Below are 20,653 nucleotides of genomic sequence, written 5' to 3'. Positions count from 1 at the left end.
AACTTATAAATTGGGCACAGTAAGAAATTAACAACGATAATAATAAAATACAACAATTATAACAACATACTGTAATAAAAGTTACATAAATGTGGTTTCTCTCTCAAATTATCTTATACAAATTTAATGCCTTTTCCATCTTAACTAAGCACTTACCACACACTGTGGCTGTAACTTTGGCAGATTGCAACAGCAAAACTAGCACAAATTTCTTTTTTCTTCTTCACAAGTTCACAAATAGAAGATTTGTTCTTACCGTAGATCTTAGTGTTATCTTATGATTTCCTTCCTTTTTTATTAAATCAAGAACTTTTACCCTTTCACTTAAAGGAAACATTTTATGGTTACTCTATGGCATATCCAAATTGCCAACATCACTACTCTTGCACTTTGGGGCCATCAAGTAAGGTAAGGGTTAATCAAACACAAGCACCCCAATACCACAACAGTCGATTTGATAACCAAGCCGGCTGCTAAGTGACTAATGAGGGTGAGATATGCTGGACAAAGTGTTGCTTCCCATCCAGGGCAGGACAGAGCTGGAAGCCTCGAGATTTCATCACTTTATTCACAACAGCACACAATTGAAAATTTAAGAATTGTTTATTTCTGGAGTTTTCCATTTCACATTTTCAGACTGCAGTTGACCAGAGGTAACTGAAACCTCAGAAAGTGTAACCTTGGGTAAGGGGGCAACTACTGTACTATAAGAAAAAAGAAACACACACACGCACTGCATTTTTTTTCCCCAAAGTTTCTTTCAGACAGCAAAAATAAGGATCAGACAGAAAGAAAAATGTAGATTGTAAGTAAAAACCTTGTTTACTGCTGGACTACAGAATCTTGGAATTATGGAAAATTAGCACTGGAAAGGACCTTTGGCAGTCTATCGCAATAGGGTTACATCTAGCAGCTGCAGCTTTTCACAGCTGGCAAAGCCCTGGTGTTTCCACGGGTGTCTCGCATAAGCATGGCAAATACTGTTAGTGTCCCCTTCACAGATAAGGAACTGAGGCTAATTAAAAATGCTGCAAAAACAGCATCATTGATTTCTATATTGATAAATTGGAATCATTTAGTTTCTTCTCTAGTCCAAGAAAACAGAATAACTGTATGCAAAGCTGCTTGAATAAGCTTTTAAATCCAAGGTGTCTTAATTTCCAAAACCAGTGAAAGCCCTAAATGAATCTTGGGGTCTACAAAATATTTTAGAATTAGTTTGGTCATTGTCATCTGCTTGAACCCAAGAGAATGCTAGAATTAAATTAATTAATAATAGTTGAGGATTAGTGAAATTAATAATTAATTAGTTTAATTAATAATAGTTGAGGATTAGTGAAAGAGGTATTGAGATGTAGTAGATCTTCAAGTCTTACTCTAAATTGAGACATCTTTTAAAAATGCAACACTTTGGAGGGAGGGGAAATTGGATGAAGGTAGTCAAAAGGTACAAACTTCCAATTATAGGATGAATCAGTACTAGGGATATAATTTAATGTACAACATGATAAATACAATTAACATTGCTGTGTGTTATATGTGAAAGTTGAGAGTAAATCCTAAGAGTTCTCATCGCAAGGAAAAAAACTTTTTCTATTTCTTTAATTTTATATCTATGTGAGATGGTATTCACTAAACTTATTGTGGTAATCATTTCATGATATGTAAATCAAATCATTATGCTGTACACCTTAAACTTACACAGTGCTGTATGTCAATTATAGCTCAATAAACCTGGAAGAAAAAGGAAGAATACACTGGTTAGGATTATATTAATACGAATGATAAGCATCAGTTGTGAACACAGATCTCTGTTTCTGTAGCTATAAGATGGAAACAACAATGTTACCTACCAAATAAGTTGTAATAAGAATTAAATGAGACAGTTGAGTAGAAGAAGGAGTTTTCATTCTAGTTACTAGGATGTAATACTCTGTCTATAAAATTTAAAGTTCCATTTTAAAAAGAAAACATTATTATTGAGTGGAAGAACTTGTGCAGTCTACCTCTGTTATCCACATCAGAGGGAAACATGGTTATTTGGACCAGGAAGCTCTGGCTCAGGCATCCTCACCCTAGTTTCCTCTTCTCAAATTGTGGATATCTGATTTAGCAGGAACTAAAGGTGTGCTACCAACTGCAAAAACAATTGCATTCATTTATTCACTACCTTATTACAGGCTTGCTTGCTATGGGCCAGAACCTACGCTAGAAATAAATACAAGGAGAAGATCTGTTCCTGCCCTTCAGGGGTCTCCCAGTCTAGTGAGGGAAAGTCTAGGGAAGGGCACTTAAGGAAGGGACTGGATAGTTATTGGGGCATTTATATAGGTTAGCTGACATACTCCTAATTACAGCCCTAGTCAAGTGGGTAATGTTATCCCCATTTTATAGCTGAGGCTCAGAGAATTTAGAGTAACTTACCCAAGGTCACACAGCATGTGAAACAAGGAGAAATCAAACCCCCATATGTCTGATCGTCCCCTTTGCACCACCAATACTAAACCGTGTGATCCCACGGCCAGGTAGTATCATGACGGTAGCCTCCGGCAGCTCCTACCTGCCACTGACTGTCACTGAGCCCCTAGAAGTGTCCCCCTCGGCTGTTCTGTTGATGTTGGAGTCCATCTTCTTTCTCTTGGGACACTCTGGAGTGGGGGAGAGAGGCTCAGAGTGCCGTCCGGGAGGATTTGCCACGTCATTCCTCTCAAGCAGCTCTCAGGCATACCTGAATGAAACCGAGGAATGTCTCGTCTGTCTCCAGGAGAAGAGTGTTCTTCTCACCAGCGTACCTGCCAACGTCACAGGGAGGAACTTTGAGAGTTTCTGAGAATATATTGAACAGGAGGCGGACAGCCCTTGGAACAGGGGAGCTGTGGGAGAGAGATTGCCTCGGGAACTGGGAGAGGTTGAGACAAAGCCAAGAGAAGAGAGGAGTCTTCTTCACTCAGAACCATAGTAGGAGAGGGGAGCCACGGGTCAAGCGGAACACGGTTCAAATGAGCATTATGGTAAGAGAAATACACTGGGTACCACCTCAGCCACAGGCCCGGTGCCAATGCACAGAGAATAGAAGTATGAGGACAAGCCAAGGTTGGTGACTCAGCAATGACGAGAATTAGGGCCTTGGGAACTGAAGAAAGTAGGATTCTTCCAAGCAGGCTGACAGTTGCTTGTTCTCAATCCCCAAATCCAAAATGCTCTGAAAACTGACATTTTGGGGTGGCAGAACCTGTCCTGAATTGACATGAGGCTGTCTGTAATCTTGGTTCATCCCTCTTAATGTGAATATTCATAGTTCTGCTGTAGAAATATCCATTTATTATGGGTTATGCTGGTGGTATTAAATAATGTAGAGGACAGCAATATATTACATTTCTTAAAAACGTGAATTCCAAAACACATCTGTTTCCAAGGGTTTCAGATAGGTGACTGTGTGTCATGCACTACTTCCACATTATCTCATTTAATCCTTATATAATTCTTGAGAGGATATTATTATTTCCCCCATTTTATAGATGAAAAAAATAGGATAGGGAAGCATTTATTTGACCAAGGTCATGCAACCAATAGAAAGTAACAGATCGAGGATTGAACCCCATGCATTGAAACCCAGCTCTGTGCACATGCCTGCGCCATGCAGTGTGCTGATGGGGACTGTAGGGTGGCCAGCAGTGGCTCCTGGGAAGGGGACTCAGAGATACTGTTACCTTCTCCTGCTAAAACCTGTCCTTGACGCTGACACCTCCAACAATTGTTTTGGTTTTTATAAAAAAGAAGCAACTGCTGGGCTAGAACCTCCTGTCAGCATGAAGTTCTAGAAAGTGCTGAGTAAGAGTGAAATAGGATCTTTTTTAACTCTCATGTCCTTCAGCTACACTAGAGGACCAGTATCTAGGACAGTAGTTTTGAGGCTTTAAGGGGTCTCAGGTTCCTTTGAGAAGCTGATGAAAGCTATGAACTTTCTCCGCAGTATATTGCACATGCAACTCCACTGAGTAAATACTTCATCTTGTTTCTTGTTTCAGGGAAGCATATCCACGAACCCCAGATTAAGAATCTCTGTTCCCAGTTTTTAGAGGATTAGTAAAGTTTCCATGAAAAAAGTTATAGCAAAATTCAACTTTAAAGAGTGAAGATTGTTTTAATTAATATAATTCAGTTACATTATAACTGAATTATATTAATTCAGTTAATTAATTAACTGAATTAATTCAGTGACTCAGTTAAGATGTAATTTCTGTAGAAGCCTAGAATTCTCTGGCCAAATTGTGTGTGTGTGTGTGTGTGTGTGTGTGTGTGTGTGTGTGTGTGTTAGGGTGTTAAGAGGAAAGACTGGGTGGGGTTGAGTCCTCTGACTTCTCAAGTAAATTACCCATGCAGGTATTGTTAAAGGCTTTGCCTTCTCTGCTCATATAAACAACTAAATGGTCCTGAAAGCAGGGATTGCAATAGAGGTGACTTTCAGTTCAAGGATCTTGTAATTATCTTTGGTCTGTGTGCGCTTGGAGACTTCGGTTCTCCTGGGCAGATTGCTTTCCACCATCTGCAATACTAAAACTTGCAAACCACTGTCAAGGCCCAGCTATAAAAAGTCTCCAGCTGACATCGTAACTTTATAGTTTATTTTCCATCTTGCTCTTTTGATTTACTAGGACTCTAAGCCTAAAACTAAATGTTTCCTAGTCATTTACATCTCTGGTTTGATAGTGATGATATCCTAGTCCCAAGAGTATAAAACTGGGAATGATGAATAGAGGAAGGGTGTTCATCACTAGCTGGTACAGAAAACAACTCAGAAATTCAGGAACTGGATAATGGCAGATTTTGTTTTTTACATGATTACCTTTATGACAGTTCTGTCACTCCACACCGAGTGCAATATATTTGAGTGGGTTTTTCTCTAACGAGAATAACCATGGCTCATGACACTGGGCTGAGCTGTGTTTCTGATTTGTGCATTTGGTAATTGGTAGAAACTGACGGTGCATGCATTTTGATGTGAAGTTAAAAAAAGACATGTTCAGATGAGGAGAACACGTGTATGCTCCTCATTTCCCACATGTTAATAGACAAGATTAAATGATAAATGCAGATTAGCAAAAATGGTTACATTCTTAGACTCTGGAGTTAATCCAACCCGGGTTTGGGTTTCAAATCCATCACTTATCAGCTAAATGACTGTCGACAGTTACTTCTATGCCTCATTTTCTGTAAAAATTGTATTAAAAGTGGTATTTCCCTCTAGAGATGTTTTAGGGATTAATTGAGATAATGCATGTAAAGTACTTAGCACACTGTCTTTTTCAACACATGTCAGCTCATGTTATCGCACAGGATAATAATGATTTCCCAACTCTGTTCTCCTACAAGAACCCTCTCTGGCATTATTTGGACTTAAATACAGCTGGGTCCCCAGATGTGCCGAGATGTGTATTTATTTGGTCTTCCGCCCAGCTCTAAGTTATCAGAGACTTAGTGCTTGGATGAGACGAGGGAGACGAATTTCGTGTTACCAAAGTGCTGTGCGTGAGAGGGAGATTGCAAGCCTCCGTGACAAACAGTCTTTTGTGTGCTCTATGGCAGCCTGGCAGGGACTCAGTGTGTTTCTGCTGAACTGAGCTGAATGGGCAAGACCGAGAGAATGCCTGGACCCATCCCACCTGCCCGCACCCTGGCACCTTGTCCATCCCAGTCGTGGCCCTTGGTCGGCACAGGTGAATGGACTCAGATGCGTTCCAAACCAAAACATTCTAGGGAGGCAGGTGGGCCTGTATCAGTCACCCTGGGTCCCCAGGAGCCCGGAGGTGCCAGGTTCATCTGAAGTCAGTGTGGGGATCACCTGTCACCTGTCTCTGCAGAGGTAGAGGGCAGAGCCTGCAGGGTTCTGCCAGCACTTGCACAGGGTGTCTGTGAGAAAGTCTGCTGGCCTTGCTTTATTATTCTGTCAGCCTTGAATAGCTTTGAGCCTAAAACCACCTGTCTCATTCCAACCGAAATCCAGTGAGTGTTTGAAAGAAAATGATCCCATTTGAAAATCGGTGGGAAACTCAGTCGGTACCTTTCCTGGTTCTGCTAAATTGTGCAGAACTTAGCTTCTTGGGAAATCAATAAAATTTCCAAATGTGTATCAAACAAAAGCAGAGGTTCTAAAAAAGGGAAAGTGTATAAGACTAACTGGCTTAACTTAATGGAAAATAGGTCCTCCATAACGTACTTGGCAAAAACTAATGCTGTGTGTTTCTTGGGATTTGGAAGTGTGCTCTGGAGAGGAGAGAGGCTGTCTTTAGGACATTTAGAGAGACTCTGCCGGGCTGCCTTTCCTTTTGGCTGGTAACAAGGAAACTTGTAATAGGTTAAAGCATTTAAAAATGAGACTCTTAGTAATAAACAGCTGTGTACGAGGTATCATGGAAAGCGACATTTTAATGACTGTCTTGTTACTGATGATGAATTATGGCATAGTTTTACTGTATCCCCAGATGCAAGGTTCAAATGTAAAATCAGTTAGAATCAACTCACAGAGCATGCCTGTACTTTTCCACAGCACTAAAATTTATTTATGGTACGTATATAGTGGGCAGAATTAGCAAAAAGAATACCTAATTCAGAAAAAAAAACCCACCTTTTTCCTGGCAGAACTATAACCAGAATTATCTTCTAATATGTAACTGTGGACAGTAATTTTCCAGAATACGGATAACATGAAGGAATTTTGCAGTATTCCTTTCTCACATCTACTTTTAGCACTTTTTAGCCTTTTTTTTCCCCTACTACTTCTATTTTCTAAAGAAAAGTGCCCAGATTTCTTGTTTACTTGGCCTTCTGGACTTCCTCGTGCTTGTGCAAATTAGGTTTTTAATACTTATTCATTTTAGAAACTTTTTATTATTAGAAGACTTGTGGCCGGAGGAAAAGAAAACATGAATTATATTGAATTACTTACAGTGGCCATTGATATTGTTATCATAATACCATGAACAAAAACATAAAACAATGGGCTGGAGTCAGGGCATGTGGGCTCCAACCCATGGGTCTCCAGGAGCCCCCTTGGCATCCTGGGGACATTTATATGAGATGACCGCTCAGGTCCGTCCAGCTCTGAAGGACCCATGCCCAGCGGCGTGCAGAGAAAGAGACTGGGGGGCCAGCCTCTCTCAGCAGCATAGTCCTCCCTGACCTCATTTGACCCTCTGATTTCCCTCATCTCTATCACAAAGCTAGTCATAGCATCCCCCAGAACGTAGCAAGGGAGTTAGGTTAGGGAGTTAAATAAAATCCTGTGCTGTGAAGTGCTTACTCCTGGTGCCTGAAATAGAGTATGCACTGCTTGTTATGTACCATCCAGCCCCACTGAGCACCAAACAGCGACCCAGAGAGACCCTGGAGCCAGACTGCTCTGCCACTTACTGGCTGTGCCACCTTGGGCAAGTTACTTAACCACTCTGTGCCTCAGCTTTTTTATCCACAACCAGTGATGATAATATTAATAGCAACCTACCCCGTAGGACTCTTGTAAGGATTTTTAAAATCTAGACAGAAATAATACCACTCTTTTGGGATGCACTGAGTGCTTACTCCATGTTAGTCACTGAACCGAAATGGTTTACACACTTTATCGCTTGTCAGCCCATGAGGTGCTGGTCCATTCTTACCCCCATTTTACAGACAAGAAACTTGCAAGCGTCTGTGATCACACAGCCAGCATGCAGTGAAGGCAGGGTTCAAACACAGGTCGCCCTGCTCTAAAGCGTGTGCTTCTCAGCCCTACAGTCTGTGCTGGGCCTGTGTCTCCCCCCCCGCCCCCAAAAATAGCGTGGGCAGGTTCAAAATGCTGACAGGCTTCCAGGGTATGTTCAAGCAATAACAACCCCGTGGAAATCAGTCCAAAATCAAGCCAACTAGCGCACCAGCATCTTCATTTGCAAACCAGATCTGGGGCTGAGTACGGCACCATCAAGAGAGCACGGCATACCCGGCTTAAAAGTCAAGCACTTTTTAAAACATCTGCTTGAAATTGTGTGCCACTGATGGAAATGAAAAACAAACTCAGATGCCAGGCAACGGAGGGAAGAGGACAAGAAGAGAACTAGTGACAAACAGCCAGTTAGCGCATCACCACAATAAGAGCCCACACGAGAAAAATAACAGCACAAGGAAAATTATGGAGGTCTTGGCCACAAGTTATTTTCTGTTCCAATATGTAAAATAGAAAACTGTTATTTTTCTATCAAATGGCACAGATTTCTGTAGTGGGAAAGACCTTTAATTTGTTGGTTCTATCACAACACTGCAGCCCTGATGCATCTGACTTTTGCAGCCAAAGCTCCCTGGCCTTTGTCCTCGCCTCTTTGGCGTAGCAGAAGGAGGGCTGGGGCTGGCACCCTGGAGGGACAACTCCCCCGCCCCCGCCCCCGCCCTCCTGCTCCTAGCACCCACGTCAGGACAGAAAACCCTCATGCTACAGTACTTTGGAAGAAGTTCTGGGCCGGACTTTCTAGGTCATGTGGCTGGTAAGAGGCAGGGTCAAACCCAGATACTCTGGAGTCCACATCACCCTGTCATCTCTTCTTTAACCTTATCTGACCATGACCTGGGTGCCTGCCTCAGGACTGACTTGTTTATCCTTTCCTAAAAGACGCCTACATTTTTATAGTCTCTGAAACATCCCCCTCCCACCCCCAAATAAACATAACTTAGAACTTAGAACTTAGAACTTAGAACGCATAACTAAAATTGCATTCCCGTACTCAGCCTGACGGTGGAGAGAGGTGCTGAGGTGCAGAGGGGGCTCACTCGAAAAGACCTTGAGAGAGAACCCAGGTTCATAGGAGTCCTGAGAAGTCAGGCTTGGCACTGGTTGCAGAAACAGTGATCAATGCATACCCACGCCAGGTCCTGACTTCTCAGAAAGAGGAGCCTTATGCAAGTGTCTTGGCCAGCTCGGGCTGCTATAACAAAAATACCATAGACAGGGTGGCTTAAACAACAGACTGTTACTTCTCATGGTTCTGGAGGCTGGGAAATCAAGATCAAGGTGCTTTTAAATAGCTGTCTTTTCGTTGTATCCTCACATGACAAAGAGCTCTGTTCCTTTTCTTATAAGGACACTAATCGCATCCTAAGGGCTCCAACCTCATGACTTAATTATTTCCCAAAGGCCTCACCTCCAAATACCATCACAAGGGCTCCAAGATATGAATTAGGAGGGGGCGCAAACGTTCAGTGCATAGCACTAGGAATAGTGCCGCCAGCCACATTTCTTCTTGCAAAATCATCTTCGGCCCAATTTCTCCATCTCCCTTGCCCCCTGCATCTAATTGGTTGTCTCTTCTTCTTAGATGTTACACGAACTCCTTTCTCTCTGCTTTCAGTTCTCATTACTTCGTACCCTAAACTCTGCAGTCAAGTCACTCTGCTCATGTCTCTCCCATTTCCTCATTCTCCCTGCACACAAATGTCTGATCATGTCTTCCTCTACTTAAGAGTTCAGAACCCTCCATTGCCCATGGGATCAAAGTTCTTTACCCACAAATTCTTATCCCTCTAGGATCTAATCTCTACTCGGCTGCACGAGTTATCTGCTCCAGACAAACTAGTCTTTCCCCATCCCCTTAATATGCCTCACGGTTCCCCCTGTTCACCCCCTCAACCAGCACTACCCTCAGATCCAGGTAAGAAGGGCCTTTACTCCGGCCTCACACTCTAGGGGGCCTTGCTCTGGCCTTATTTCTCCTTGTTGGGTGACACATTGGCAGGCCCAAGGGGATGTGCTCTCCCTGAGCCCAAGTCCTGCCCTGTAGTCCATGTGCTGAACACCTGAGACCCAGAATTCCCTGCTCCGATGGCCCGATGGCAGCTTTCATGGCCTGCGCAGTGGCGGGGTCGGGGGGGCGGTGCGGGGAGGAGTGGTAAGTGGACTGGGCTTAGACTTGCAGGCCTGGGTGTTTACATGTGTGCATATGACAGACCTGGGGTAAGATGGGCAGGGGGCATGCCTCATCTAGGGGCCGGAGGCTGGCTCTCCCATTCCACTGCCAAGTTCCAGAGCCTAGTGATTATAAAGCGTATTTGTCAAGGTAAAGGATAGAGCGTATTTTATTTAGCTTCACTTATAACTTTAAAACAGGTAGAGCACATTTTAACAGTCTGTTAGTTTGACTTAAGACTTAAAAATATTAAGACAGGAGGTATGTGGGTTCCATTTGTATTCTTGTCCCAGGATCCAGAGATGTTAGGAGCTCGCCTTCCCTCTATTCCATTTCTACCCGTTGAAATTTTACCCATCTTTTAAGTTACAGGTCCATCCTCACCTTTACCATATGCCTGCACTGACAACCCCCAGCTACAATGTAATTTCCCCTTAGCTGGTTTCATTCATAACCCAGTCTTAGTGACATTCCAGGTGCCAGGCACCACGATGGAATTAAAAATACAGATGTGAAGAAACAGGCCTTTCCCTCAAAGAGCTTATAGGCTAGAAAAAGAGTCAACACCCACCCGCCATGCACACTCCATCAGCACCTTCCATTGGCATTACATCCAAATCATATTGCAAATATGACACATGCTGCAATCTTCCCTGATAAAACCCCAGTTTAAGGCACCATGACTTTGAATCCGGACTATGCCTCTGCTCTTGGCCTGCTTATGGTCTGTTCCCCACCAGCTGCCATAAGACCTTTCTGCCCTGCTTAAAACCCTCCAATGGCTTTCCACTGCAATTAAAATAAAATCTAAACCCGTAACCGGGCCCCCGTTGACTCTCCAGCCCATCTCCTGGATCTCTCCCTCTCATCCTCTACTTCAGTGACTTCTCAAGCCTGCCCTGGCTTCTTTCCATCCTCAAACAACTTGTTCCCATCTCAGGGGCCTGTGAACTTGCTATTCTCTCTATAGCAAGTTTTTTCTTGTTGCCTCTTTTTGCTTGTTGCTTATTGCTTAGTTCGTATGTTATCCTCCCAGAGAGACCTACCCCAACTTCCCTAATGAAAGAAATTCCAAGTCCCTTATTATCCCATTACTCTGTTTTATTAATTTGTTCATGTGTTTACTATTTGTCCATGTAGAATTGGATTCCATGAGAACGAAGACTTTGTTTTGCTCATAACTGCCTTCCTGGTGCATATGGTTGGCACTCTGTCAATTTTGTTAAATGAATGAATGATTGCCATAGAATATGATTTGTGCGGGGCGCTGCAGAAGCCATTGGAGAAACCTAATTTTACCTGGGGAGAGTTGGTTTTGACTACAGCCTGGGCTTGGGTAGGTGGAGTTGGTGGGAAATGTGAAGACATAGACAGGGTTGACAATACATTTGATCATGCTAGAGTTTAAACTTTAATCTGAAAGCCAGGAGGAGTCATTGAAGGGTTTGAGCAGAAGCGTATGACCAAATTTGTCTCTTAGAAGTGACCTGGGGTGAAGGGGGAGGAGAAACCAGGGAAGGCAAAGATGGAGGCAGGGATTTAAGTCAGGACGAAGCTTTCTGTATACAGGAGGGAAGAGGATTTCTATCAGGAAGATAAGAAGTAGACAGCTTTAGTCAGCAAATCCACACGTAAGCCTCCCTGTGTGTATAGTAAGGGTGAAAAATTGGGTAAAGATGACAACTGCATGGAGGAAATGAAGGAGATGGAGCCATCTCTGGTGGCTGCTGGGTTTCAGATTAGATGCAGCCTTTCTCAGCCTGGATTCTTGGAGAGAATCAAGCTCTGATGTCCAGAGGCACCTACTGTGTGTAGTTAATTAACTTCCCTCCTAAGCATCTAGAATGGTTCTAGATATGTGCCATTGTTGGAAGAATTGAGAAGACAGTTCCTGTGTTGTGTAGGTCAGAGGAGGACTCCCATTGTTTTTTGGCCGAGCCACACTGCATATGGGATCTTCCTAGTTCCCTGACCAGGAATCGAACCCATGGCCCCTGTAGTGGAAGCATAGAGTCCTAACCGCTAGACCACCAGGGAATTCCCAGGAATCCCATTGAGAGTTGGGTAGATCATGGTATCACTGGGAAATACAGAGGTAGAAACGTATTTAGAGGAAAAATACTGAGTCAGGTTTAATCATACTGAGTTTGAGATGAGGACTGAGTGGTGAGTTATGAAAAAGAGAGAGAGAGAAATCAACATATAGGAGTTAGTTGATGCCAAGGATGTAAAGGAGGTTGCCTAGAAAAAGGATAAGCCAAGGAAAGATCCAGGGCAAAGCCCTGGGAAGCCTCATTAATTAAGGCTTACCTTAAAGTTGCAGGTTAAAAAGTTGGCTAAGTCAAGAGATCCCAAAAGGAAGACCTAGAAGAAGACAGAACTTTGCAGAGAAATAGTACCGAATGAGGCATGGTATTGGGTCAGCCAAAGTAGTTTCAAGAAGAAAGGGATGGTTGATAGTGGCAACCATAACAAAGGTGAAATAGGAAATGTACTGAAACGTACATGTGGGTTTGGTAATATGAAGGTCACGTCATCTAATTCTGGGAAAGCACCCCATAATTCTTCTCATTCTGAAGTCATGTTATCATCATCACCGTCATCATCATCATCACTACTGCTACCAGTAGTGGTGGTCATAGCAGTTTCACAGGTTGGATGGGGAAGACAGGAGTGAATTACCCTAACGATGTTAGAAGTAATTTCTCAAAGTCTCAGAAGGTATGGTTACAAGACAGATTATGATGGACCTTTCACTCATCAGAGCTGCAGCAATCCATTCTATGAGCTGGCTTCTTAAAAAGGTCCAATAGATCCTACATCCAATAAAGTGTTTCTGTGTAGTTCACCATTAAGACAAAATCCATCTTTTTTTCTCCAGTGATGTGAATTTAATTTATTCTCATTTATTAAAGCTACTTCTGGGACTTGAAAATGCTTTCTAAATGTTCATTCCGTTTTTACATTCGCAGTCCATTTCATTCAGCACGCCTTACTGCAGATTGAATTGCTTACTAAATTTGAAAGAGATCAATAAATAGAGGCAAAACTACAGGAGGTCATTTAATTTATTTTTATTAACAGACCCAATAAATCTGAGCCTATTTTCTTCAAATAAATCAGCTGGAAATAAAAAAACTGCTTTTGGGCAATTTATGAGGTTAAATCTAAAACTAAAATTTTACTTTCATTTGTGGCTGGTATTAACATGACAAAGCTTCAGCAGAGCTTGCTTAGTGCTGAATTTATGTCCCTTATCTGCACAAGTATCTTCTGCATAGCTGTATACAGGTTAGCGAATAGATTTGAAAGGGAACAGAGTCAAACTAAAAATACAGTCTGTAGAGAGGAGTTGTCTGTATTTAAAAGTTTTAGGGTACATATTAAAAGTCTGACTTGTAGGCAGCGTTTTTATCTGAAAATGACCTGGGTCCCCTAGAATTTACTGTGGCTGCTTAAGGCAGGAGGAGGGAAACTCTAAGACTGGTTTTATTTGAGCTCATCTAGACATGGGGTGATATTGCTTTGGCTACACCAGGAGCATAATTTTCCCTTTGGTGAGCTATGGGGGCTGAGAACAGTGATTAATTGGCTAATCAGAATTTCAAAGGGCAGTGATAACAGTGGCGAACAGAATGTAGTTACAGAAGTTCAAGTCCATTAAAACACTTTGCAATGACTGAGCCTTTCCCCCCATCTCTCCCTGTTCTATAGTCTCCTCTGCCCGCTGGTCTCTAAGCCTCACCCTCGGCACTAGCCTCCCTTTTTTTCTGTATACATTTCCCCAGCCTCTTTCTTTATATCTTCACTACCCACAAAACGAAACTGAAAAATATGAATCTTTTCCCTTTTTAAAAAAAAAATTTTTATGTTACTTTATTTTTTTGGGGGGGGGGCGCCCCGTGCAGTTTGTGGGATCTTAGCTCCCTGACCAGGGATCGAACCCTGGCTCTCGGCAGTGAAAGTGCAGAGTCCAAACCACTGGACCGCCAGGGAATTCCCTTTTACTTTTTAAAGTTTTATTTTCCCTCGTCTTAAATTCAAAACAAGTTGAGCTTTTTGATTTTTTTCCCCCTCCCAACCTACGATTGTTCTTATTTTTGTGGGACACCTAGATTTTGTCTACCTCCACTGCATCAGTAGACCACAATATCAAATGAATTCCCAGGCTAAAGGGACTCTAAGGTAGCTTAGGAATAGTGAATTTGTGCAGATAAATCAACGATTAGGATTTTTTCCCCCCAGACACAATCAATATCCCTGTCTTTAATAGCCTAGCAACGTGAAACTATTCCATACATTTTCATCCACGCCTACATTAAAACCTGAGAATCAGGCAAGTGACTCAAGCGATTGCTTAGGTAGGGAGTGTGCCTGCACAGAGCCGGTGTGACTTGTCTCAGGTCAGGCTCCTCAGCTGGAAAGGAAAATGGGGCCACGCGCCTTGGGAAGAGACACCGAGGGCCCTCACCTTGCTCAGCCTCCAGCTGGTTTACCAAGCTAATAGCCACAGCATTATGCCTATGACTATGTACATGATTATACATTACTCCCCACACAGGAAGTTGAATGAATATATGAAATCATTTTGCTTCCATGACCTCATTGCAGGCACAGAGTTTTGCATTTCAGGTTTCTCTCCCTATGTTCCCGTCAGTGATATTCATTCTCTCTCTCTTCAAATCTGTTTCCCTAGCGACTCCTGGGAATGGAAACTTTTCTTATGATTAGATCACAGGGCTGGGGACTTCTATAAAATTTTCAACTTGGTCTCATTTTCACTTAACTGACCCTTTGTTCCTCCTTTCCTTATCTATATAATGAGGAAATAACACTTTGCATGGAAACTGATTCTCAGATGAGAGGTAACTGAATGCTGTTGTTTTCATCATCCTCCTCAAACAGTGGACATATTCTAGGTATGGCCAAAGCAAGAAGGGGTGATCCTGAGAACTTCCTAAAAAGACCCAAGACTTGAAAATGTTTCTGGAGAGGCAGCTGTAGCCGTGATTGAGAGCACAGCCTGAGAGAGCCGGGTGGACTAGATTTCAATGCTAGTTTTGCTACTGACTAGCTGCCACAGTTTCCCCAAGTGTGAGATGAAGGCATAATAGTGACCCCCTTAGCACTGAAAGTAGGATTATACAAGTTAATATTGATAACATTCTTGGAACAGTGCCTTCAGTCTCAAAATGCTGTGCAAACAAAAAATTTAACATTTCTGATTATGCTAGAAAGAAAGGCCCCTCTTGTCCGGAAAGATGTAGTTCTGGTCCTTGTCACTCATGAGTAAGAATTGAGTTCAGGGCTTCCCTGGTGGCGCAGTGGTTGAGAGTCCGCCTGCCGATGCAGGGGACGCAGGTGTGTGCCCGGTCCGGGAAGATCCCACATGCGGCGGAGAGGCTGGGCCCATGAGCCATGGCCGCTGAGCCTGCGCTTCCGGAGTCTGTGCTCCAAAACGGGAGAGGCCACAGCAGTGAGAGGCCCACGTACAGCGAAAAAAAAAAAAAAAAGAATTGAGTTCAAACACAGGGGGTTCCGCTGATGAGAGAAAGAAGTGACCGCATGATGGAGACCATAAGAATCCATCAACTACTGGTCTTTAACCGATTTTGCTTCTCTACCTACTAAAGAAAATGTTTGTTCATGTAACTCACACAGTTTAAATTTGATATTGAAAATTGTATTATAACTTTAAGTAAGTTTATTTTTGTTATTAGGAGGTAGAAAATTTGAAATGAGATGAGGATCGACTGTAATTGCAAAAAGTATCTCATGATTCGATTTTTAGAAAAGACTTTACCTACCTTATATAATAAAGCATGACAAATCTAAAAGAAATTACATAAAGTGTTGATGTGTGGATTTATCAAATATATCACCAAATTTTTGGTAGACTCACAAAAAGCACTCTAGTTGCATTTAAAATGATCAACTTCAGTAGGCTATACTGCTTTGGCTGTCCGGAATTGAGATCATCCATCCCTACATGATCGAAAATATCACTTCACCAGCACCAATGTTTTACAGAATTGTGTATAGATGGGGAAAGATAATAAGCCGGTTGTGTTTAAGTTGTCTTGACAAATCAGTAAAAGAGGCTTCCTCAAACTGTCATTTCTATTTATACTTTTGTTTAACTGTCCAAAAACGTTTGCAGCCCTGGGCAGTGCACTAGAGTAAGAGTTGGCACAGGTGATGGGTATGCTTTTCTTCTTTCTAAACTGATAGGAACGATTTTACTAGAATCTTTTCTAAACAATAATGAACGAAGCTCCCTCTCATGTAAGTCATCTTCAGAAAAAAAATTTTTTAAAAATTAAAATATATATATATATATACATGGAAGTTGAGGAGACTGAAACTGATTCCTTTTAAAAAGCTGGACATGTGTATAGATGACCCATAGTTCCTCCACAACTTCCCTCTTTCTACCAAACAGATGGTTGGAAGGAAGGGGGATGCTTTTTATCTTCCCAAGGGCCACTGAAGGTTGGTGATTAAGGGAAGCAAGCAGGAAGAAATATGTATTATGGTTGCTTGTTGCAGGTTTGTAAGATAGAAAGAATAAACTGGAAGATGATTCCAGCAGGAGGTGTCACTGGTTCTTGGTGGAAGGAAGACCTGTGATTGTTTTAAGCACGAGAGGCTATTTTCATCACTATACCGTCTACTCCCTCTACCCACCATGCCTCAGATGTTAGTTATAACTGTGTTCCAAACTGCACTGTACCAAAGGTTATGGATAGAGTTACACTTACAAAAGTAACTTTATAAAGACTATATATTGAGGTTTTTTATAAATATAATTCCTTACCATTTGTCCTTTGAAATAAAGGTTGAATTGCTAAATAACAACCCAGTAAGGTTGTTCCTGCCTTTCTTGTCTTTCTCCAAAAAAAAAACCAAAACAAAACAAACAAATCTTTATAAATATTCAGAAGCTTTGACTACATCAAAGTGACCAGTAGAAAATTGCAAATGAGAAACAAAATATTTGCAAGACAATTGGCATTTCACTTTTAGAGAAAGCTATTTTCTGACAGCAGTAGTTTAGCATTTTTGCTTTCATTTTATTTAAAAGGAGAAACTGTAGTTTAGAAGAAAAGACAGTATGAAAAGGAGCCCAGTTTCCCGTCTCATCACCATACGTAATATATGCTTGTGGGAGAGCTCTCTGGGGGAACAAACAGGCGATTGATTGCAATGGCTGTTTTCTATTCCAGTGATAAAATGAAAGACTGGACTCAACATCAGATTTTTTTTCTTAAGGAACTTAAAGAAAAATTGGTTTATTTTATGTCTTATTATGTCTTCAGCAGTTAACAAATCTGTAAGCATCTATTTTATTCTACTGTAATACCACTACATATTGAATTGATTTTTTAATTGTAGTAAATTCAGATGTTCATTTTCAACCCTGAAATTTTCTAATTCTACCGTTGCTTTTGCCTGAGGTAAAAATAAATGTTACAGTCATAAATGGAGAGGGGAGATAACTTACGCCTACACATACATTTAATCAGCCAGCCAGACTGCTCACTACGTATGTGCATTTGTATCTACTTTTATCTGTTAAAATGCTTTAGGCTGCTGAAACAGAAAAGGCATTATCTCACATAACTAGAGGACTCAAAGTGGGGTGACTCCAGGGTTGGACAGTTCCATGGCTCAACTCTGTCATCAAGAAGATCACTTCTTGGGAATTCCCTGGTGGTCCAGTGGTTAAGACTCGGTGCATTCACTGCCATGGGCCCAGGTTCGATCCCTGGTCAGGTTTGATCCCACACAAGCTGTGAGGTGTGGCCAAAAAATAAATAAATAAAATTTTTTTTAAAAAAAGATCCCTTCTTTCCTTCTTTCTTCTGTGCCTTCTCCGGCATGTAGGTTTTGTACCCGAGCTGGCGTCTTTGGAATTGCAAGATGATTGTCACAGGTACAGGCTTCTCATCCAGAGTATCACCAGATTTCCAGGGGTAGAGAAGACGACCTCTTCTTCCCGTGTCTTCCTTTTTCTTACGAGCCAGGAAATCCTTCTCAGAAGCCTCACATCAGACCTCTAGTTTCATTAGCAAAGATTGAGTCATACGCCTCTGCCTAAAACAATCACAATCAGAGAGAATAGGATTATTCTGATTGGTATAGAGGATTCAGATTAGCCTCTGAATTCCACGGGAACAGTGTAAACTCAACAGAATTTTGGATTATTGAGTATGGAAGTTTCAGGTGGGCAGTGATCTGATGTGTCAGCTGGCTGTTGAGAAATAGCCATACTGAACATATATTGACATAAGTATAGATCTATGAAGTGTGAATTATTCAGAAATGTTCATTGGAGTCGTAGGGACTCTAGCCTTTAAAATGAGCAACTTAGAAGTCAGACATCATGTTGTTTTATTTTCTTAATACCTGTCAGAAAAGATTTTATGTACAAAGTTGTTTTTGGTCTCTCGCCTCCGCTGGAATGTAAGTTCCTTGAGAGTGCAGACTGTATTTGTCTTGTTCACAGCTGTGTATCCAACATCTGGAACAGGGTAATCAGCACATGGTAGGCACTCAAGAACTTTTTTTTGAGTAAGTGATGAAAATTTCAAGGAGGAGATTATAATCCCTCTCCAGCCACGGTATGGAAATCATGATTTAGAAATTATTTTTATATTGCAAAAATGTAAAGTCCTCCACTTTTTATACACATGTTCAGTGTGTTCATCCCCTGTCATGGGAGAATACCACAACAGTTACTGTTCACCCTTTTGTTAAGGTGATTTTGTGACACGGTGCAGAGAGAAGAGGTTTAATCGGGCTACACTCCAGTAGGACTGAGGAATGGAAGAACACAGCTACAAAAACACACCTGTAAGCACCACATCAACACAAAATGGCAGAGCAGTTAGCCAAGCATTGGACCAAGACTGACAGAAACAAAACAAAGAAAATACAAGTGCAAGAAGAATTAAATTTCAAGCTAGTATGGACCAGTTTGAAAACTCTAAGATGATGCATTCTTTAAACTTTAAACATAATGTGTGATGCTTTTGCAAATTATGTCATGAATAATTGAAGGAGACTGGGGAGAGGTACCTACTCTAGCAGCGTTTTTGATATGGACTATTTCAATTTATTTTAAATATTTGACATAGTTTTTCAGATATCTAACCCCTGAAGGTATGGACATTTAATAGTAGTTCTAATAGCACTGAATATTTTATTTATCTGTTACTTATAAAACTTATTAAGCACACAAATTCTAAGAGGCAAAGGTATCAAAGATATCACCAATCCTCTTTTTAAGTTTCTTATGGTCTAGAACAGCTACTGAGACACAAGACACGTACATGAACAATTATAATTCAAGGTAGTATGAGGTCAGTCTCTCAACAGGAGTACAAACAAAATATTATAACAAATTAAGTAGAAGGAGAGAGAGATTCTGGCTGCAATGATCAGGGAATGGTCCATGAAAGAGATGGCACTGGATCTGAGCTTGTCAGATGGATTTAGGAAGGTGGGTGGAAAAACACTCGCAAGGAAGTTCTAGCCACTGGACTAGATTATAGTCAAGTTAGCTAGAGCCATTCACTAATCTATCTTCAGGTAGTTTTTGATGTTCCACCAGTCTTTGGCCTCAGCTCTCTGCTCTTCAATGTTTTTATCAACATCTTGGAGAAAGCCTTATAAGTCTTTAATAATAAACTTGTAATTCTTTAATAATAAGTGTGCCTATTCAGATGTGTTTGCAATGCAGAGCAGGTAGAAATAGAGACTATACTAGAAACAGAGAAATGATCCAAGAAAGTCTTAACTGGCTAGAATGACTGATGCTATCTAAGAAGAGAAAATTTACCAAATAAGTGTAAAGCTCTTCAGTTTGATTAAAAAATAATGTATGGCCCAAGCACAAGGTGGAATTGCCCTGGCTTAACAGCAATCCACATGAAAAGAGACTTGAGCAGGATTAGTTGATTACCTGCAAGGTATTTACCCTAAAGCAAATGCAAACTACATTCATTTAGCCTAAAATTTATCCATTCAATAAACATGTTTTAATTAAACACTCTGCACAAAATATTATCCAAGGATATGGAACTATAACGATGAATAAAAATGATTCCTGTCCTTAGGGACATATAGCTTGTGACAATACAATTAAAATATAGTGCTGTAAATGTAAAAATAAAGTATAGGCCTCAAAAATAACAAAGAATCCCAGCGAAGAAATATTGGTCAGATCAAAGCAGAGTATAATGCTAAATTTGTACACACATTTTTTTAAAACAGCTTTATAATTCACTCATTTAAAGTGTATAATTCAGTGGTTATATACATATATTTTTTCACAAAGTTGTGCAACCGTCACCATAATCAATTTTAGGACATTTTTATCAGCCCTAAAAGAGACCCTCTAACCATTAGCAGTCATTCTCTGTTCCCCCTCAGCCACCAACACCATCCCCAGAGTCCTCAGCAAACACTAATCTACTTTCCATCGCTAGAGATTTCCCTATTCTGAACATTTCATAAAAATGGAATTATAGAATATGTGGTCTTCTGTGACTAGATTCTTTCATTTAGAACAATGTTTAGAAGTTCATCCATTTTATACCGCACATCAATATTTCATTTCTTTTACTGTTGAGTAATATCCTATTGTATGGATGTGCTGTACGTATTTATCCATTTATCAGTTGATGGACATTTGGGTTGTTTTCAGCTTTTGGCTCTTC

The 20,653-nt window shown here is 41.2% G+C and overlaps 1 protein-coding gene and 1 long non-coding RNA gene across 3 annotated transcripts in view; one reads left to right on the top strand and one right to left on the bottom strand.

Annotated features, from left to right (window-relative positions):
• SASH1 (SAM and SH3 domain containing 1) overlaps window positions 1-20,653 on the top strand; it is a 323,565-nt gene that overhangs the window by 15,316 nt on the left and 287,596 nt on the right. The window lies entirely within an intron of this gene.
• LOC125960665 (uncharacterized) lies at window positions 585-8,705 on the bottom strand. Its single transcript, XR_007470560.1, has 2 exons — window positions 2,729-8,705; window positions 585-2,648 (listed from the first exon to the last, which is right to left on the bottom strand). It is a non-coding gene; the product is annotated as an uncharacterized LOC125960665 (long non-coding RNA).

This window comes from Orcinus orca, chromosome 12 (genome assembly GCF_937001465.1).
Source record: "Orcinus orca chromosome 12, mOrcOrc1.1, whole genome shotgun sequence".
NCBI lineage: Eukaryota > Metazoa > Chordata > Mammalia > Artiodactyla > Delphinidae > Orcinus > Orcinus orca.
This window is presented reverse-complemented; position numbering and strand designations above follow the sequence as displayed.